Raw genomic sequence first — 19,457 nt, 5'->3', positions numbered from 1 at the left:
TACAGTTCCATTGACCTGTCTTTAACTTTACCGCTGATTGTGTTATTGTCAATTTTTCTAGTATTTTTCTTTCTTTTTCCAAGGGTCGATTGATTGGTTATGCAGGATGTGTGAGTATATGTGAATGGAGTAATGTTGACCCTTGCATGGCGACAGACAGGTGAAGTTGGATGAAAAGAGCGGCAGGAAGGAGAGTGGAGGACCGTCTCTGGTCCTGAATTACACCATCTAATGGTAATGCACTCATAGTTCAATCAATAAAATATATCAAGGGAATTCACTCTGCATGTCTTAAAACTGGATGTTGGCAGCACAGTCCCCAATAAGGACATATATTCACAGTATGGACAGGGGATAGTTAAAAAGACACCTCAGCAGATCATTTCACAGATTAATTCCTGTGCTCAGGATGAAGTTGTGTAAATCGATAAGACCCCATGCTGGAGATTTTAGTCAGAACGAAAAACTCTCAGCTCTTCATTGCACATGCTGGCCTATCTCTGCAACAGGGTTCACATTTGTGCTGCATCTGCACTAATTATACTGTAATACTTAATCTTCATTATTAATTATGTCTCCCTTTTTTTTGTTACTCCCATGTCTATACATAATTGCTAGTTTGTCCTTTCCACCGACAGTTAGTCTTAAATTGATTGCGGCATCCTAAATGCAGCAGTGAAATTAAAATTTTTACATTGTAACCTGCAATAATCATGGATATACCAACCCTGTCTCCTAAAAATTACGTTCCCCCAGAACTAATACGCATTCCCAATTACGTTTGATCAGAAACGTATCTCCTCCCTGATTATGTTTGTGTTTGACGTATTACATATACGTTGATTATACACATATACGTTGATTAAGCACGTATGTTGACTATACACATATTTTTGTTTTATTAATTTTATGTTTGTGTTTGACGTATTACAAATACGTTTATAATCATGTGTTTTTGTTATTGTTTTCTTGCTTTATTTAAGCATATTTTAAGTTTTAAACTCTGCGGAGAAAAAAGAAAAGAGGGGCGGTGTGAGGCCAGTGACAGCCGGCCAGTGACAGCCGGCCAATCACCGCACCGGGAGCCTGAGAGTCGGCCGCACCGGGAGGTGCAGACCGTTTGCCCGCCGTTGTTAGGCCGGTCTTCAGACCGCTTGCACCGGGGCTCGGTCTTCAGACGCTTGGCCGCCGCCGTTAGCCCATCGGTAACAGCCTCCTTCGCACCGGCTCCAGTCTTCTCTGAGTCGGGTTGTTTGTGAATGCAGCCCAAAGCGTGTGATAAACTCCATCTAGTGCAGTAAACCACTGCGATCATCAGCAAACAGCAGGTTTTCAAAATACTAACTGATATGAATGTGTTCAGAACATTTCTAACCACATCCAAACATCTTTACCGTAACAGTACAGTGTACTTCCGCCCGTTTGAATATTTTTCACGTCAGATTCTGCATTTGATGTGACCACAGAGATCCGAGTGTCTGCTGATGATCGCAGTGGTTTACTGCACTAGATGGAGTTTATCACACGCTTTGGGCTGCATTCACAAACAACCCGACTCAGAGAAGACTGGAGCCGGTGCGAAGGAGGCTGTTACCGACGGGCTAACGGCGGCGGCCAAGCGTCTGAAGACCGAGTCTGAACACCGGCCCGTTACCGGCCTAACAACGGCGGGCAAACGGTCTTCGCCTCCCGATGCGGCTGACTCTCCGGCTCCCGGTGCGGCCGGCTGTCACTGCAGAGTTTAAAATTAAAAACATGCTTAAATAAAGCAACAAAACAATAGTACAAACACACGATTATAAACGTATTTGTAATACGTCAAACACAAACATAAAAACAATAAAACCAAAATACGTGTATAATCAACATACGTGTATAATCAACGTATGTGTAATATGTCAAACACAAACATAATCAGGGAGGAGATACGTTTCTGATCAAACGTAATTGGGAATGCGTATTAGTTCTGGGGGAACGTAATTTTTAGGAGACAGGGTTGGGATATACATTATAGGATTCACAGTAAGCTAAAGAAGCATACTGTTTTTTCTCATAGTAGTACATTTTTGCCAGTTTCATTTTGGCAAATAATCCACAACCAAAGTCCACCCAACGGGGCTTTCTGGGTTTATAATCCTGTTCTGTTTTTGAAAATCTGCCAAAGAGGCAGAATACTGCAAAATCATTGTACAGCAGAAATCAGATATTTATTCCCAGTAACATTTAAGAGGGGATTTTTGTTTTCGGAGATCCGTAGCAGCTATGTGGTCCTCTGAGCAAGTTTGTTTTCTGCAGTGATCTGAAGTTAAGTTTACCATATGACTCTCAATATTGACAACTCTAGCATTAAACTAAAATGTCTCATTCAGTAATTTCAAGCACAGGGCGGATAATGCTAGTTCTGTGCAAATTAACTTCTCTGATCTTTCTGATGTAATTGTTGACCAGTGGTAGGTCAATGTCGGTGTATTTCAATACCAACATAAGGATCCCTAATACTACTAATTTGATGTAAACAGCGCTTCAGCATGTTTAAATATGTCTCGGCAGAGTTTATTTCCCTGCAGCGTCACTCACCCTCGACTCTCACCATATTTGTCGTTTTGGATTTGGAAAGATTTTATTTATCAGCTAAATAGGCAAACATGTAAAAATCAAATAACTTGAATATTTTGCAGGCATACTGACTGAATTCCATACGCAAATAAAAACTGTTATAGGAGACAAAAGAGTGCATTTGCATAGAGGCATATCTCAGGTTAAAAAGAGAATAACATCTCTCAGGTGTTTTGAACCCTGTGGGCTGCTTCCCTTGAATGGTTTTGATGTGTTTCTGTGGATGACTGCCGGGGCGAAAGGTAACCGCTGTCGAACCAAACAAGCTCCTGCTCATGTGTGACAGGGGAGGCCGAGTGGAAACAAACAACGAATCAAGTGCAAACCTCTGACTTATAAATAACTTGGTTGGCTGTATTTAGTGTATTTATTCCACCCACTTAAAATCAAATCCGGACATTCTGAGAGGGACATAAATCACATTTTATTGAGGCACGATTCAAACTCATCATCACACATTCAGATAAAACGAAGACAGTAACGATACAGAGGTACAGAAATCTCTGGAGAGGAAACTTGGGAGGATGAATAAATAAATATTATAAAATTGCTTTCAACCTCAGCGAGGCTCCATAGCAGGTAGATATCACATTAACTGCTGTGTATTCCTCACCACAATCATCACCACAATGTCCCTTGCCTTGTGTGTCTGGAGTGTGTTCCCCGCGTCTCCCTCCCTTTCACCGAATGCATGTCAACACACATCTTTATCAGAAGAGAAATCTAGATACAATGCATCTGCGCTCTGCGCTGCTATGGAGAGAGGAGACTCTATGACGGCCCATCACTCCAGGGGGGCAATCAGCCAATCAGATTACAACCTGAGTGATCCTGTTATGGTGTGTGCATCTGCTTGTGTGCATGAGCAGCTGCGGTGTAACCCTGTGTGCACTGTGCGTTGACCTTGGAGTGCCAGCACTCAGGATGTGACTCCACAAATAACTAGTGCCAAACATTGATTACCTCTAGCACACAGCACCACACAAAGCAGAGTAGAAAAGGACAGGGACAGAGATATTGGCTGCACAGTTAACAGTCATTTCCCCGTCTCTCTCTGACTGTCTTTCTCTCTCTCTGGCCATGCGCATTGTTGCACTTTCCATTACTCGCAGGCATGGCAAATACGATATTGGTTGGTCAGTCAGTCGTACACTGTCAGGCTGTTGCAACAGCTCTGTCATAAGGTATTTAAAAGCATGCTTGATTTTGTGGATTTGAACAAAAAAGGTGAGTGAGGTCTAATGAGATTTATTTTGTCTTTTCGGTTAGCTGTCCTTCTCCAAAGTAATCAGTAAAGATGGAGGATAACAGCATCAAGCCCATGCAGATACAGGTATGAACTATTTGAAGCTCAGCTAATCTCATCAGTGTCAGGGATTTGAAGTTAACAACTTTGTGGCCATGTTAAGATCAGCTAGATAAACAGTAAGCAACCAACCACCATGTATTGTCACCTCCTAACTTGATTCATCATTTCCTCTTCAAACTACCAACCTGCAACCCTTATATTCATATCTAAGCTCCTGCTGGCAGTCATTCCAAGGTCCCCTACAATGTTTACAGAGGCGTCCTCTCTAATTTTAGGAAGGCAGGCATGGCGGTAATGGAAAGTGACACTATCTAGCCAGCTCTCTTTTTTGCTGGAGGGCATTTCAAAGCTGTGGCTGTAGCCACCCAGATGAAAGTCCTGCGACCAAAATGTCCGATTATTTCCACATGTGTATAAGAAGCAGCATGATCACCAGCGTGCTTGAGTCTTCTTTTTGTTTTTATTGAGCAGGAGCACAACAACAGCGGAGGATAGCTCTAGGCACTGTTTGCACTTAAAGGAGGAAGCTGGATGCCATGTTAGCACTACCAGTAGCAGTGTTACTACAGGGTCTGGAAGGTCACAGCTCTCTGGTCACCGAGGTCTGCGGGGATTTCCACACATCGATCAACAAATGGGAAGACAAAGTAATGAGTTATGTACAGACATGTGTATAATTCAATGAAATCCCATTGCTATTATTCCGATGTGCTACATTTTTGGTGTGGATTTAACTAAGATTTACATCCAATCAGACATAACAAAGGCTTAGCTACCTCTTACTTGTACAAGTGGGATCTCTTTGCCTGCAAAATGTTCCAACTGATACCAATTGTCACCAAAACATATTAAGACATACTTGAAATTGTTGGCAAATACAACATGCTTTGGGATTTCTGGATCTGCACTTTCATAGACTTTATAGAATAACTTTAACTTTAACAAGGAAAAGTTAAATCTAAAGTCACAGGCCATGACACATCACATCCTTCCTCTTGTGTTAGTTTTCTGTTACCATCTCTTATGTTAACGGGTCGGTTTTGACCCATGTCTAGTGTTTTTAGTGTATTTTACAGCTGAGTGTTAGGGATTTGAAGTTAACAACTTTGTGGCCATGTTAAGATCAGCTAGATAAACAGTAAGCAACACTAAATACACTAAAAACAATTATCTATCATCCAATTTGCTTCTCATCTATTGGCACGTTGTTAGGCTTCCTTGTCCATGAACATATTGTTGTATCTTTTAATATTTTTGTTGTGGCCCTCTCGGCCTTTTCTTTGTCAGTATAGCCCTCGATTTCAATAAAGACAATGGTAAAATTAACCTCAAGAGAAACATATATAAATAAAAGGTAGTTGTGTTACCTGACTATTACTGAGGGGTATTAGAATACTTCCCTTAAATAAATGTTTTCATTACTTTTTCATTGTAATATTATTAACTATAGTAACAACATATAGTGACGCTACAGGGTCAATAGCCCAACTCACTCCAGTTAAATGATATCTTTACATCCCATTCAGTCTAAGTTAATTAAACACATATTTGCTCAAGAGCTATTTTCTCAGAGTGAAGCTATCATCCTACAAGACTACAGACCCCGGGTTGCAGGGAAAACTGATTCGATCGGGAAAAGCAGTGGAAAGGCCAATTTCAGAATAAGAGACATTTTCACCATGGTATATGTTATTACGGATGTGGTTCTCAGAAGACACATACTGGAGAGACAGATTGTCTGATCATGCATGCTGGATGGCCCTTGAGAAAGCACAGAAACAGACACAAAAAAGGTTTTAGGTTGTGTAACATTTTTCAACAGCTCTCATCTTGCCCTGTCCTTATGCTCAACTTAACCACTGCCCTGAGGTAAAATCTGCCAAATGACCAACCTTTTTTTGTACTAAATTTCATTTTCAACTAAAATGTTCAATGTGATTGTTCCTACAATCTATTCTGGGGACTGTTTCAGTTGTTTTATGGCTGTAATAGCATATTGTTGCTGTATCTCTGCAAAGATAATCTTGAGGGACTGCCACAACCTTCAAATAGAGACAAACATGCCCATAGAGTCCTTCTCCATCCAAGCTGGTTGTGAGCTCCTCGCACACATGAATGGGTTGAATACATATAATCATATGTTTCTCCTAGATGTTATTGGACAGAATAACCACTTACATACACTTTAACTTAAACACACGTCACTTTTACATACACTTTAACTTAAACACACTTTAACATACACTCAAATTAACGTTATCTGTTTGTCTGAGCACTTTATCTTATACTTGATTTAATATCATTGCACTGTTGTTGTCATGATTGTTGTTTGTCTCGTCTAACGTCTCGTGTCTAATGTATGCACCTTCCGCCTAGAAAAATTCCTCGTTTGTGTAAACATTCCTGGCAAATAAACGGTTTCTGATTCTGATAAAAATGATGAACCTTTTTGGGGGGTTTGTGATGATCACCTGATGACCCCAGAAGTTGCATTACACGGTGTGGGCTCATATCACGTCACAGCCCAGATAACAGTACTTTACTTGTGTGCAAAAAGATTGGTTGAGTAAGCCATATGCTTTCCAAATGTTCCATGCAATTCTTTATTCTTTTCATTTTTTTTACCACACTCCTGTGCAAGATGTATTCTACCTACTATACATTGTGGGTCCTTTCAATGTAATTATGTAAAGAAGGCTTTAGATTTGGAAACAAAACAAACGTGTTTCAGGAAGGGCCCTGTTTCATCATACAGCTGACAGCCCCGAGGGGAAGAAATAGAGGCAACGAGGCAAAACTAGTGTCTAGAGGATTGCTGATACAAGCAATAACACCACTGTGAGATGGTGCCCTCTGAAACAAATGCAAGAGACACACCTGTAACCCTGGTGGACTGGGATGAACAAATAATTGAGATGTCACACATAGCCATCCTGTGCCCTTGGGCAAAGCATTTACAATGTCAGAAATTCCCGATAAGACAATACAAACAACCAGTTCCATAGCAATGACAATGTTTTATTCCAGTGTTTTGTGTCTTAAGCACATATACAGCATCGCCTTTAACAACACTCAATACATATATTAATGCAATAGAATGGCACAGCAAGACAACCACAGCATAACATATTCCTGCAGTAAACTAAAAGCGATGAAACAAGAACACAATTCATAATATGGAAAAAATCCTTAAGCTTCATGCTATTTTAAAACAAGCTCCCCTTGGGGATAAGAAGGGAGGAGAAAAGGAGAAATGCACTGCATAAACTACCACTGACAAGCCCAACCTGACTGGAGAAGACACCTTGCAGGCTTTTATGATGTATGGAAGGGGACCACAGGTCACTCTACGCCAACGAGCACCAGCTCTGTGATTTGAAAAGCATATTTCTCCACTCAAAGATCCTGGAGGAGATCCAGAGGAGGAAACTCAATGGAGGAGGGGAGAGTAGCTTAAGAGGGAGGATTATAAGCAGGAAAGGTCACAATGATTTATATAGGAAGAAAATAAGGATGAACAATGAGAGGAAATGAGAAAGTAAAAGCTTCCCAATCCTTTCAAAGACAAAGAAGAGTGTGCAATGCAACATATGTTGAGAAATGTTATCTCAATAACAATCAAAAACAACATTTAAATAGTGTCAGCGTCAAGTGTACAATTATATAACAGGCGAGAGTTGCTTTAGCAAAGCTATTTTTGAAACTTTACAATAGAAATAAAAGCATGTAGAAGGGTTAGCACTATTGGAATTGAATCAGGTTTTTTTTGCTGAGCAGACAAATCAAAAACCTATTTGATGTAACTGCTGAGAATGCAGATGGCTTAAAGAAAAAAGAAAAACAGGTTCCCAATGATGTATAGCCCAATTGCACCATCTTGATTCAATAACAATCTCAGGTCACTTACACATTTATAGCTGGGGAAAAGGTAATCCTTCCCAAGTTCACCTATATCTCTCCATTGGCTCACCAGCATCAAGGCTCACACCTTATTGTCACCTTCGTCTTCTCACCTCCAGAACATCATCTCACCTCCTGTCCTCATGTTGGTTCACGTCGACAATGTGGTTGACTCTCTATGACTATAAGCCAGAGTTGCCCAATTCCTCGCAGAAATAAGCTAATATGAGGTTTACAAATATCAAGCATCTGTATCTATGATTTCAAAAATGAAGAAGATACAACATCTGAAAAAATTGTTACGGATGATATTGTCTAGGTAACACAGTCTTAGTTCAAAGACATGCCAGTAGAAACGGAAAGTATATTAATCCAATTTCTATCAAAGAGAAGCTCAGACACTTTTTCAAATATTCAAGCTAATAAAGTCTTGGCAATCTATCCATGACAGTAATTTCACTAACACAGCCAACTTGTTTGATCCGCCTTATTTTATCATTCATAACTGTTCACATTGCAGCTCATTATAAGTTACTCACAGGTCATTCCCATATTGTATGTATACAGCTTTTAATAGGTAAATGATGTGCAGCCATGGGGTTCATCCTTCTTTGAGGAAATGTAATACTATTAGAAAAGAAACTTGAACCTCTTGATCCACATGTTATGTTCTAGAATCCGTTATTGCTGAAGTATTATGACTGCTTTGCAGAATGAGTCTGGCACTTTATTCATACGTTACAATAATTGGCCTTGTGTTTATGAACCACCTGGGGTGACTGCTTGAACAATAGGAAAGCCAGTGGAATCATTATGTAGATGAAAATGTTTCTCAGCTGCACCCTAATGATCCTATGTAAGCATGTACCTATGTGAGTCTATTTGTGATATATTTCATAACTTCAGATGTTGCTGATTCACCATTTACACATGTTTAAGTCACACTGTGATGACAAATGGCTTTCCCTCATTGTACTTTGTTCTTGCATCTTATCTTATAAAAACATAGTATTCTTGTCAAAATATGTATCAAACGTACCAAAAATGTTTAGCCAATAAGTATATAACGAGTTATTTTCTTAACAATAGTCTGTAAATAAGTTGTCTTTTCCTTAATTAATTTCAACCATAACTCAGGTGTTTCTGCTTTCCTGTATCATGCTCTGGGATGCTTGAATGGCTTCTTCCATGTGGCCCTACATCATTTCTTAAGTGTCAAACGTTACCTCCTTAAGCCTAAAGCCTACAGAGCCTGGTACAATCGTGTCAAGTCAATGTGATTTATTTAGCCCAATTTCACAAATCACAAATTTGCCTCAAGGGGCTTTACAATCTGCACAGCATACGACACCCTCTTTCCGACCCTCAATTCAGATAGAGAAAAGCTCCCCCCAAGGTATAATGTTAGAAACGTCAGGAAAAGCAACAGAGGAAGGATCAAGACTACACCGTTGAGCACTGAACAATACTGTTTGGATTTCTCATGTATTGCGTCTGCACGATAATTACATAGTCTGAACTGTGACTGCCAAGAATATATACATTTGTGTTAAAGCAATTCAAGGATCTTGCGTAATTGGAGCAGAGCAGAGACATCATTGTGAACTGTGGCTATAGCAGCAAGTGCATTAAAATGTATTATAATTTGCCCTTTATGGACCTTATGCAAAATGCTTTTATTATTATTATTATGTTGAGCTCCATCTAATGTGCATTTTTTCATAGAAATCATAGGTTTAAAATGGGCCACTGGTGCTCCTCCACAGTTTTGATCTGACAGCTGATCCCACGCATGCGCTCACACACACACACACACACACACACACACACACACACACACACACACACACACACACACACGCATGCAGGTGTGCAGGCACACATGCATGCACAATCATAAATTAGGCTGACAGCCTATAATTCTTATTATGTGCACCAAATAGTGAGGCTACAACAGATTCATTATGATACGTACACCCACACACATTATGCTCCACTGCATTTATATTCCTACAAAACATACACGCACACACACACACACACACACACACACACACACACACACACACACACACACACACACACATACTGTACACCCTCAGGCTAGCTCCAGTCAAAAAGATGAAGAAAGCCTATCTGAAATACATGCAGGAGCTGGAGATAAAATGAAACCTACACTCTCTCTGTGTGTATATATATATATATATATATATATATATATATATATATATATATATATACAAAAACAACAATGTGTGTAATCCTACTGGGAACCAACAGGTATTCACAGTCCGGCTTTACCCCAGCAGGAATGGTTCGCACTAGCGAGACCATACATCTACTTTCACTGTAAGTTAAAGCTCAAGTAAGCGTCCATGTAATTCAGGCAAATTAAAATGCCCTCAAAAGAATGCAAACCTGTGTGTGTGTGTGTGTGTGTGTGTGTGTGTGTGTGTGTGTGTGTGTGTGTGTGTGTGTGTGTGTATAGTAGAGCAAATACAGCTCATTCATCATCCCTGTTATCTGTTCAGCAGCTAATGAACATGATCCCGGCTGCACCTGTGGGACAACAGATGTGGTCAGAGGTTGCGCCTCCCAGATACACACAACCCTCTGAGGCCACACAGTCCACAGATTACGACTAACTGGTCTAAAACGTCCATCAGCAAATTCAGATCTCTAGATTTGCTCCCGCGCACGTGTTTTCACATATTTTTTTAAGATGCTACTTCTGTCATTCCATAGATTTTAATTGTCTTTGCCTTCTCTTACGTAACATTGAAATGTTGTGATTACATAATTTGAAAGTTTATACTGTGATTCAGCGAGAATACTGCACCTAGACTGCATTTTACATTTCTCGCGCTGGCCCATCCTCCCTCCTCTCCAATCCAATTTATCTCCTTTTCTCTTCTTCTCTCATCTCACAGCAACAAAAACACTTCAGTGAGACCTACATACCAAAATCACTTAAAGTCATGCTGATTCTCCACCCACTGTTGGCCTGTTTCAGTTTCTCAGGATAGCGAAGTCAACACTAATCCTCTCTTTGTGGATATTATTTTTGGAGGTGTTATTTAGAACTCAGTCAAAATGAAAATGAAATATTTTGAATCAAGTCCTGGATCAATATTTCCCCTCTGAGAATCCATCACCAACATTATCTATATCTACTGATGCGCAATTGTGGCACATGGCATATCTGTCATTTCCCAGCACTCCAAAAGCATACTGATACATAGTAGTGCTACTACTATGTATGTTTCTTCTTGTATGGTTTGTTTTGAGTACATATGTAGCGCCCTGAAACATGTTATTTCATATGTCTTACTAATTGAATACAACTGTGTCCATTACTTACAATTTACTTTAAATGGTGTGTTTAAGTTAAGTCATATGTTGTTGTTGTTTGTTGTTTGAGAACATTACATTACCTGTACACATACTGGCTGTCAAGGGCAGACAGCATTGCATGCAGCTTAGAAAAGAGCTGCTGTCTCTTTAAGATAGAGGTGAAGCAGACGTGCTGTATACTGGCTGAAGACAAAAACGTATGCTTTTTACTAAACTGGGATTTGTTAAATAAAAGTTGCAAAACTGAAGAAGGACGTGTTTGTGGACAGTTCGTTTCAAGGGTGCAACATAATTTTGATGTTTCCGCCCGGTCAAAGCAAGTTTTCAGCCGAAAAAGTGTTATGAGCTGCTGTCTCACCCAAAGACGGAGAAGAAACGGATAAAGAAGGGTCGAGGCTGTCGTTCTCCCCAGCTGCCTCCATCTCAACCAGTGGAGTGGACAGCAGTACATCAGCAGGTGTTGGACAGACTGGTTGACACACTGTCTGATCCTCCAGTAATGGCATATCCTGATCTTGAGAAGCCATTGGTGCTACATGTTGATGCATCTGAGGAATGGCTTGGAGCCGTTTTGTATCAGCGTCAAGAAGGAACATTGAGAGTAATAGGATACGGATCACGAACGCTGACTCCCACAGAAAAGAATTACAGACTCCATTCCGGGAAGCTGGAATTCCTAGCTCTCAAATGGGCAGTAACTGAGCGATTCCGCGATTATCTCTTCCATGCCCCTCACTTTACCGTGTACAGCGATAATAATCCCTTGACGTACGTGATGAAGACAGCAAAACTAAATGCTGTGGGACATCGCTGGGTGTCAGAGTTAGCAGATTTCCGCTTCACTCTGAAATACAGACCAGGAACTGTCAACTGTGATGCGGACTTCCTATCCCGTCAACCAGCAGAAATGGACAAGATAATGAAAGAATGCACAGAGGAGTGTAAACCAGAGGACATTGCGGCAGTTGGAGAAGGACTGCAAGCTCAGAACAAACGTGACACTGATTGGATTTCAGCCATCACATGTAACGTAGATGTGTTACCTGAACTGACCACTACATGTGAAACTACTGTCAAACCAATACCAGTTGAAGAAATTCAGGCAAGTCAAAGAGAGGATGAAGCGATAAGCAGAGTCATCGCTCTAAAACAACAGAACAAACGCCTGAGATACAAAGACAAGATCAAAGAGTCAACGACGGTGAAATGCCTCCTGAGGGAGTGGCCTCGTCTTCACTTAGATAAGGATGGAATTCTGCGACGAAAGACAAACTCTCGAATCCAGCTTGTGGTTCCTGAAAAGCTCAAGACACTGATCTATCAGCAACTCCATGAGGAAATGGGACATTTAGGAGCTGACAGGATTATGTCTTTAGCCAGAGAAAGATTCTTTTGGCCAAAAATGAGAGAAGAAATTGAACATTATGTGACAAAAGTGTGCCGGTGCTTGAAGCAGAAAAAGTCAAACAGACAAACAAGAACACCTCTGCAAAGCATAACAACAACAGCACCTCTTGAAATGATCTCTATAGATTATATGCATCTAGAGAGAAGCAAAGGGGGTGTAGAATACATTTTGGTAATAGTTGACCACTTTACAAAGTTCGCACAGGCTTATGCAACACCAAATAAGTCAGGCAAGACAGCTGCACGCAAGATCTTTGATGACTTCATTTTGAGATTTGGCTTTCCTGCCAAAATTCACCATGACCAGGGAAGAGAATTCGAAAATGAGTTGTTCAAGAAACTGCAATGCTACAGTGGGATAACACATTCAAGAACGACTCCGTATCATCCCCAGTCTAACCCAGCTGAGCGATTTAACAGAACTTTGTTGAGTATGCTTCGGACACTAGAAGAGACACAAAAACCTAACTGGAAAGTCTATTTGAACAAAGTGGTTCATGCATACAACTCCACTGCCCATGAATCAACAGGGTTTTCCCCTTTTTTCTTGCTCTTTGGTAGAGAGCCTACCTTACCCATTGATCTGATGTTTCCCAGAGAAGAAGCAAGTCCACAGTCTCATGCTAAATATGCTGAGAAATGGCGAGAGTCAATGCAAGAGGCCTATAACATTGCACAGGAAAACATGAGAAAAGCTTGTGAAAGAGGACAAAAACACTACAACCAGAGAGCATGGAGTTCTGTACTTGAGCCTGGAGACCATGTACTAATCCGGAACCTATCCGAGAGAGGAGGACCAGGAAAGATCCGAGCTTATTGAGAAAACAAGGTGCATGTGGTCAAAGACAGAAGAGGAGCGAACAGTCCTGTGTATGTGGTCGAACCTCTGGATGGAGAAGGTAGAGTGAGAACCCTCCACAGAAATATTCTGTTACCTTGTCCTTACCTTACTGATGGACAGAGCACCAAAGATAATAAAGTAAGAAATGAAGATCAGAAGAAAGAAAAGGACAACACGCTAAAACCAAAAGTAAAAACTCAGACTTACCATGGAGACTCTGAGAGTTCAAGCGGGGAAGAATATGCTTTTTGGGTGCCTGGACATCGTCAAAAGACTCACCTTAACCCTCAAGCCCCAGTCTTCAAGTCCACAACGAGACGACTTTCCAGAGTAGAAACTCAGGCTGAAAGACCCATTCAGAACGAAAGGAGCCAGCCACAAGAAGAGGACACTACTCAGGACAGAGGTCAAATGCAGGAGGCCTGCCAACATACCTATGGATTAAGACAATACAACCAGACAGGAAAATAAATAGTTGCTGAAATATGTTATTTCATATGTCTTACTAATTTAATACAACTGTGTCTATTACTTACAATTTACTTTAAATGGTGTGTTTAAGTTAAGTCATATGTTGTTGTTCCAATGTTGGAGAACATTACATTACCTGTACACATACTGGCTGTCAAGGGCAGACAGTATTGCATGCAGCTTAGAAAAGAGCTGCTGTCTCTATAAGAGAGAGGTGAAGCAGACGTGCTGTATACTGGCTGAAGACAAAAACGTATGCTTGTTACTAATCTGGGATTTGTTAAATAAAAGTTGCAAAACTGAAGAAGGACGTGTTTGTGGACAGTTCGTTTCAAGGGTGCAACACATATTAGCTGTGTTTGTAGTCTTTAGCGCAGTACACATTGTTGAAACTTTTAAGCTACAAAAATAGAACAATAACAACTTTTTGCATCTGTTTCAGCAGTCATTACAAAGAGCGGGAGAGGCAATAATATTGCCTTTGTTGGTTGCATTGTGCCACTGGATATTTACAGAGAATTTAGCTTTTCTCAACTTGCCCCTCTGGCGCCGCTGGGTGCTTTTTAAAATCTGTGTAGATTAGCAGGTGGCACAGTGCTGCAACGGTCATATTTATAATGAATTGCAGCCTATTGTTATCCCTGTTTCAGAGCCTTGATGAGGAATATATATCTTCTGAATAGTGGTGGATTGCTATTGAGCCTCTCAGTCACTTATATCTGCGCTCTTAGCTCTTTTCCAGCTCACACTTTCCAGCTCCAAGCTCACACTTAGTCAGAGATTTGGCCTCATGGTGGGAGATATCGTTGAAAGCTAATAGAAGGATTATTGTGTTCTATTGGTTGAAGGTTAAGAGGTGCTCAAATGTAAATGTCCACTACAAAATGTACTGAGTATTGTTATACCTGTAAGATAAACATGCATTGTCAACGTCCACTGTATTGTTGTGGACATTACAACAAAAGAGCTTGAACTGATGAAACAAATTCCAGAAAAAAGAAATTGGGTCAAGGCTAGTGAAAAATTAATGAATGAAATGAATGAATATATACTTTATTAATCCCCAAGGGGAATTTTTTTTGTCGTCATCAGTAGCGCCTTACCACTTGAAATACAAACACACAAGATAAAAGATAAAATATATAAAGAAGCAACACAGGATGAGAGATATATACAAATTAAAATAAAGTAATATATATATATATTTAAATATACACAATAAAATAGAATACAATACAACTAACTGGAATGAAATATATTTATATTTACAGCTGAAGAGTGTATTCATTAATTAAGTAAATAAGTATACTAGATAAACAGATAAACAGAGTGCACAGTGCAAAATGTATATGGTACAGTGATGAACTAATCCACGGAGGAACTAGCAAGCGGTGACTTGTTGTAAAGCCGTATAGCTGTCGGCAGGAATGTTCTCCTGTAACGGTCCTTATTGCAGCGGAGCGTGAGGAGTCTCTTGAAGAAAGTGCTCCTCTGGCCCTGCAGCAGGTGGTAGAGAGGGTGGTCCAGGTTGTCCAATATGGACAAAAGTTTCTTCAGCGTCCTCCTCTCCACCACCTGCCCCAGAAACTCCTGCTTGCAGCCAATGATGGAGCCGGCCTTCTTAACAAGCTTGTTAAGTCTATTGGTGTCACCGGCTCCAATGCTAGGTGACAAAAAAGCTAGAAAGGCACCTCTCTGTGATTTGCTTTCCCTGTAGACATCTCTTCCAATTAGATAGTACGTTATAAGGCTTACATATTGAGAACATGCATGAAGTTATCAATGCAATGGGTACGTAGGTTGACTTAATAGGGTTATTGGATAAGTGCAAATCCACCCAACCATGTCGTCCTCAGCCTTCCCTTGACCTACTTCTTGCTTCTGAGCACCATCTTCTAACAAGGACCTAACCAGCATAATGAGAGAGGGCGTAAACTAAGTGGTCAAAGGGGACACGTGACAAATTGATCGCATGTACTTTTGCTAAAAATAGAGTTAATTGGAATAGTAATATGGTAGTGGGATTTTTTCTACCGTAACTCGCTGTTGTCCATGATACTGCCCAAATAGCATGCTGCAGCGCTTGCCAAATAGCCATCCAGTTTCTCGCAGCATGAGAGTGGAGTGGAAATATCCTGAATGGTTGCTGGGAATGAGCTGAAATTGAGCACAGACTTGTTCTTGGATCAGATAAAAAGGGGAATATCACTGATATGGTGTTTGTGAAGAGAGTCATATAGCCCTAACCCCAACACATTATCAGCTATTGGTTTTATTGCATTAATGAATGCATTTTACACTTCTTGCACATTGAGTTAATTGCCTGCAAAGATCAAGTCTGTTTTCAAAACAGAAACAGCATCAATATTAGTGTATAGCACAAGCCTAAAATAGCTTCACATACACAGAGGAGAGGAGGATATCTTCCATTGAATGACACTGTTCGGGTACCATTCACTTTCACTTCCAATCTAATTTCTTCCGTCTCTGGATGTTACTACACCCAGTTAATGTTTTTAAATGTTTTCTGGGCATCATCTGACAGAAAACACACAGACAAATTAAGAGTTGAAATTTGGAAAAGGGCACTTTGACACCTAAAAACAGAAAGAACAAGATCAGCTACCCACTCTGCCACCATCCTGTGGACACCACAGGAATGAGCCGACTCCCCAGATGTCCTTGAACAGTATAATGTTATCATTTCTACACATAGAGGTCACTTTCGAAATTTTAACTGATTGTAAGTAAGTCAGACAGCAATATGAGGAGGGATTGAAAGACAAAGGAGACAGGAAAGTGATAAAGGCACTGAATTAAACTTTCTCTTAAAGATTGAAGGTCTACACCTGAAATAAAAGCAGTGAGGGTTAATGCTCTGAATTTTGAATGAAGCACCTTTAACGTTTGGCAAATGGTTGATGCCTGGACAAAAAGGAGGAGGAGAACCTTGCTGCCCTCTTACAGACATTATCTTCTCATTAGGCAAAGTGGAAAGTTACCAGAACACCACTGCCTTCAGGATGTATTCAAGCCCCTCATTGAGTTACACCTGGTCTCAGATTTGCAATAAAGCACATTTAGCTGCCATATTCAGTTTCCCTGGATATGCCGCTCATCTTGGCACAGTTCCCCTTTCTCCTTTGTAGAGTTGCTGAAGCTTGATCAAACTGGATGAGTAATATCTGAGAACAGCTATCATTGTAATGATTGATATTCAGTGACTGTCAAAGGGAAGTCTGAACTCCAGCCTGATCACTCAAGGACTTGCGATTTCAAAATGATTTAAGTTTTCATTGATCGGTACGCTTGGGGTCATTTTTCTAATATAGCACAAATGTTTGCATCATTCCATCGACCCCAATATAATAAATCAACCTCTGCTGCTGGAAAAACAAAACGTGTATGATGCTGCATCTCTATGCTACAGAGAGGAAATTTAATTAGATGGGGAGACCTGAACCTCTTATGTGTATTGGTCGCTCACAAAATAAATTGTGGCATGTCACAGAAGGAGGAAATAAATATATGCTGAGTTCCATTGAGCTGCTTAAGTTTCAGAGTCCTGGTGTTTTGCATGTTGGCTCACTGCCATTTACTGGGGCACTTGCATTGGACAGAGCCTTTGTTAATGTATTAGTAACACAACATGTGAAATATTCACCCAATTAAATCCCTAAATAGTGCCAAATAAGTTGTAGAGTCTGTAAGATATTGCAAGATATTCAGAAGAGCTTTTTTAACCAATTGGAAGTTTGGCTGGAAAGGGTTTGAAATGGCACAGAAAAGCATTTTGATTGGTCATTGATTGGTCAGTTCAACACTTTTTGTTTGAGTTTGAGTCGATCACCGATCAGCAATAAATGGAAGCAATTTCAACTGATAAAAATCACAGGGTCTATTTGAAGCCTTCTATCTATTGTGGAACATTATTATTATTATTATTATTGTTATTATTATTATTATTATTATTATTATTATTATAATTTTTTACTATTCTAACCACATTGTATATCAAGTATTAAAGTTAAGAATTGAACAAGTCTTTATCTATTGGTTTATTATAAAGGTCCTCTTATTGCGTAGCCAGTGAGTGGACAGAGAGAGAGAGAGAGAGAGAGAGCGAGAGAGAGAGAGAGAGAGAGAGAGACGGTGAATGCACTCAGGGCGGGCAGGTGTTGGTGATCGGAGCAGAGGATAAATTAGCTGTAAAGTTGTCATATTGTAGTAAATGTATAGGCTAGAGTTTGCCCTTGAATAAACACTACATCTCTTCAATATTCAAGCAGTACCCATGTCCTGTTCCCCAGCTGCTGCACGATAAATAGAGCATTATGTGTTGCGCGAGAGAAATGAGTGAAAAAAAAAGTCTAGACTTAGAGACACAACTCAAAACTCTGGTGAAGTCCTTTTAGCTGCGCATAGAGACATTTTCAAGCATCATCTGATCCGCTCTTCTTCTTCTCCCCCACTTTACCTTTCAAACGTTTTAGAACAAATACCAGCCGATAACAATTGGTAACCAATTGATCGGAGTACCCCGAGTAGAAATGTGAGGAAAATTAGATGGTCTATGATGTTCTAGATGTGTATTTTTTTAGATATCCCTACCATCCTTCATTACAAAATCCCTGGGCTTCCTGGAATCCCGACCCGGTTACTCAAGATAATCCACAGATCTTGTTGTGAGTAGTTTCATGTAGAAAGTGGGTCTTGATTTCTCAAAAGAGACGTTGCTGGTGAGTTTTTCAAAAAGTACTTGTTTTGAGTGCCATATAGTCTCATTACATTTGAGAGGAGGCAGATATCTAAGCCATGGTATCTCAAATAATAGGCAACTCACAGCTTTATTTATAAACAGTACTAGAGGTAGGAGGAAAAATGTGTTGTCCCTTTAAATCAGATTTCACAGTATGTCCCCTAATAATATGCTGAAGCAGCTGTCACTAAGGTCTCTTATGTCAGTGGAGAAATGAAAACATGATTCTGTAAAATGTCATCCATTTCACTCAAGTCGACTGTTGTACCTACCGGTCAAAGAAAAGGCGCCAAGAGAGGAAAAGTCAGCAATAGACTAGGAGGAATGGCAGAGCAAGTTTACAGAAAGACAGAGATAGAGTCAGCCTAAGAACATCCAAGCAGGGCTTTAATTTCCCCTGGGCGCCCCCGCTGGGATCTTTTAGTCCCCAGTAAACCAGTCTGGGCTGAAGAGATCTCTGACCAAATGAAACCTCAGATGACCTCTGACAGGTCAGATTGTATGTAAGAAGGAAGGGGAACCGTGTTGGATGCTGCTACTGCACTGTATATGACGATACCCAAGTGTGTTATCATGTGTGTTTTCTGTCCCAATCTAATTTGAGAATGCATTTTTTATTCAGTATCTTAGATGCACTATCCACTATCCCTCTTAGGCCACATGTTGTTTTTAATTACAACATTTTGTCAAGAGTCAAAAGCTGGGCAATAAATACTTAGGTTGACTTGAATAAGGCTGTATGTTATAATTAAGCTCTTGAAAGCTATAGGGAGTCAGATCAGCGTATATTGTCTTAATTA

This window comes from Taurulus bubalis (assembly GCF_910589615.1).
Source record: "Taurulus bubalis genome assembly, chromosome: 2".
Lineage (NCBI taxonomy): Eukaryota > Metazoa > Chordata > Actinopteri > Perciformes > Cottidae > Taurulus > Taurulus bubalis.
This window is presented reverse-complemented; position numbering follows the sequence as displayed.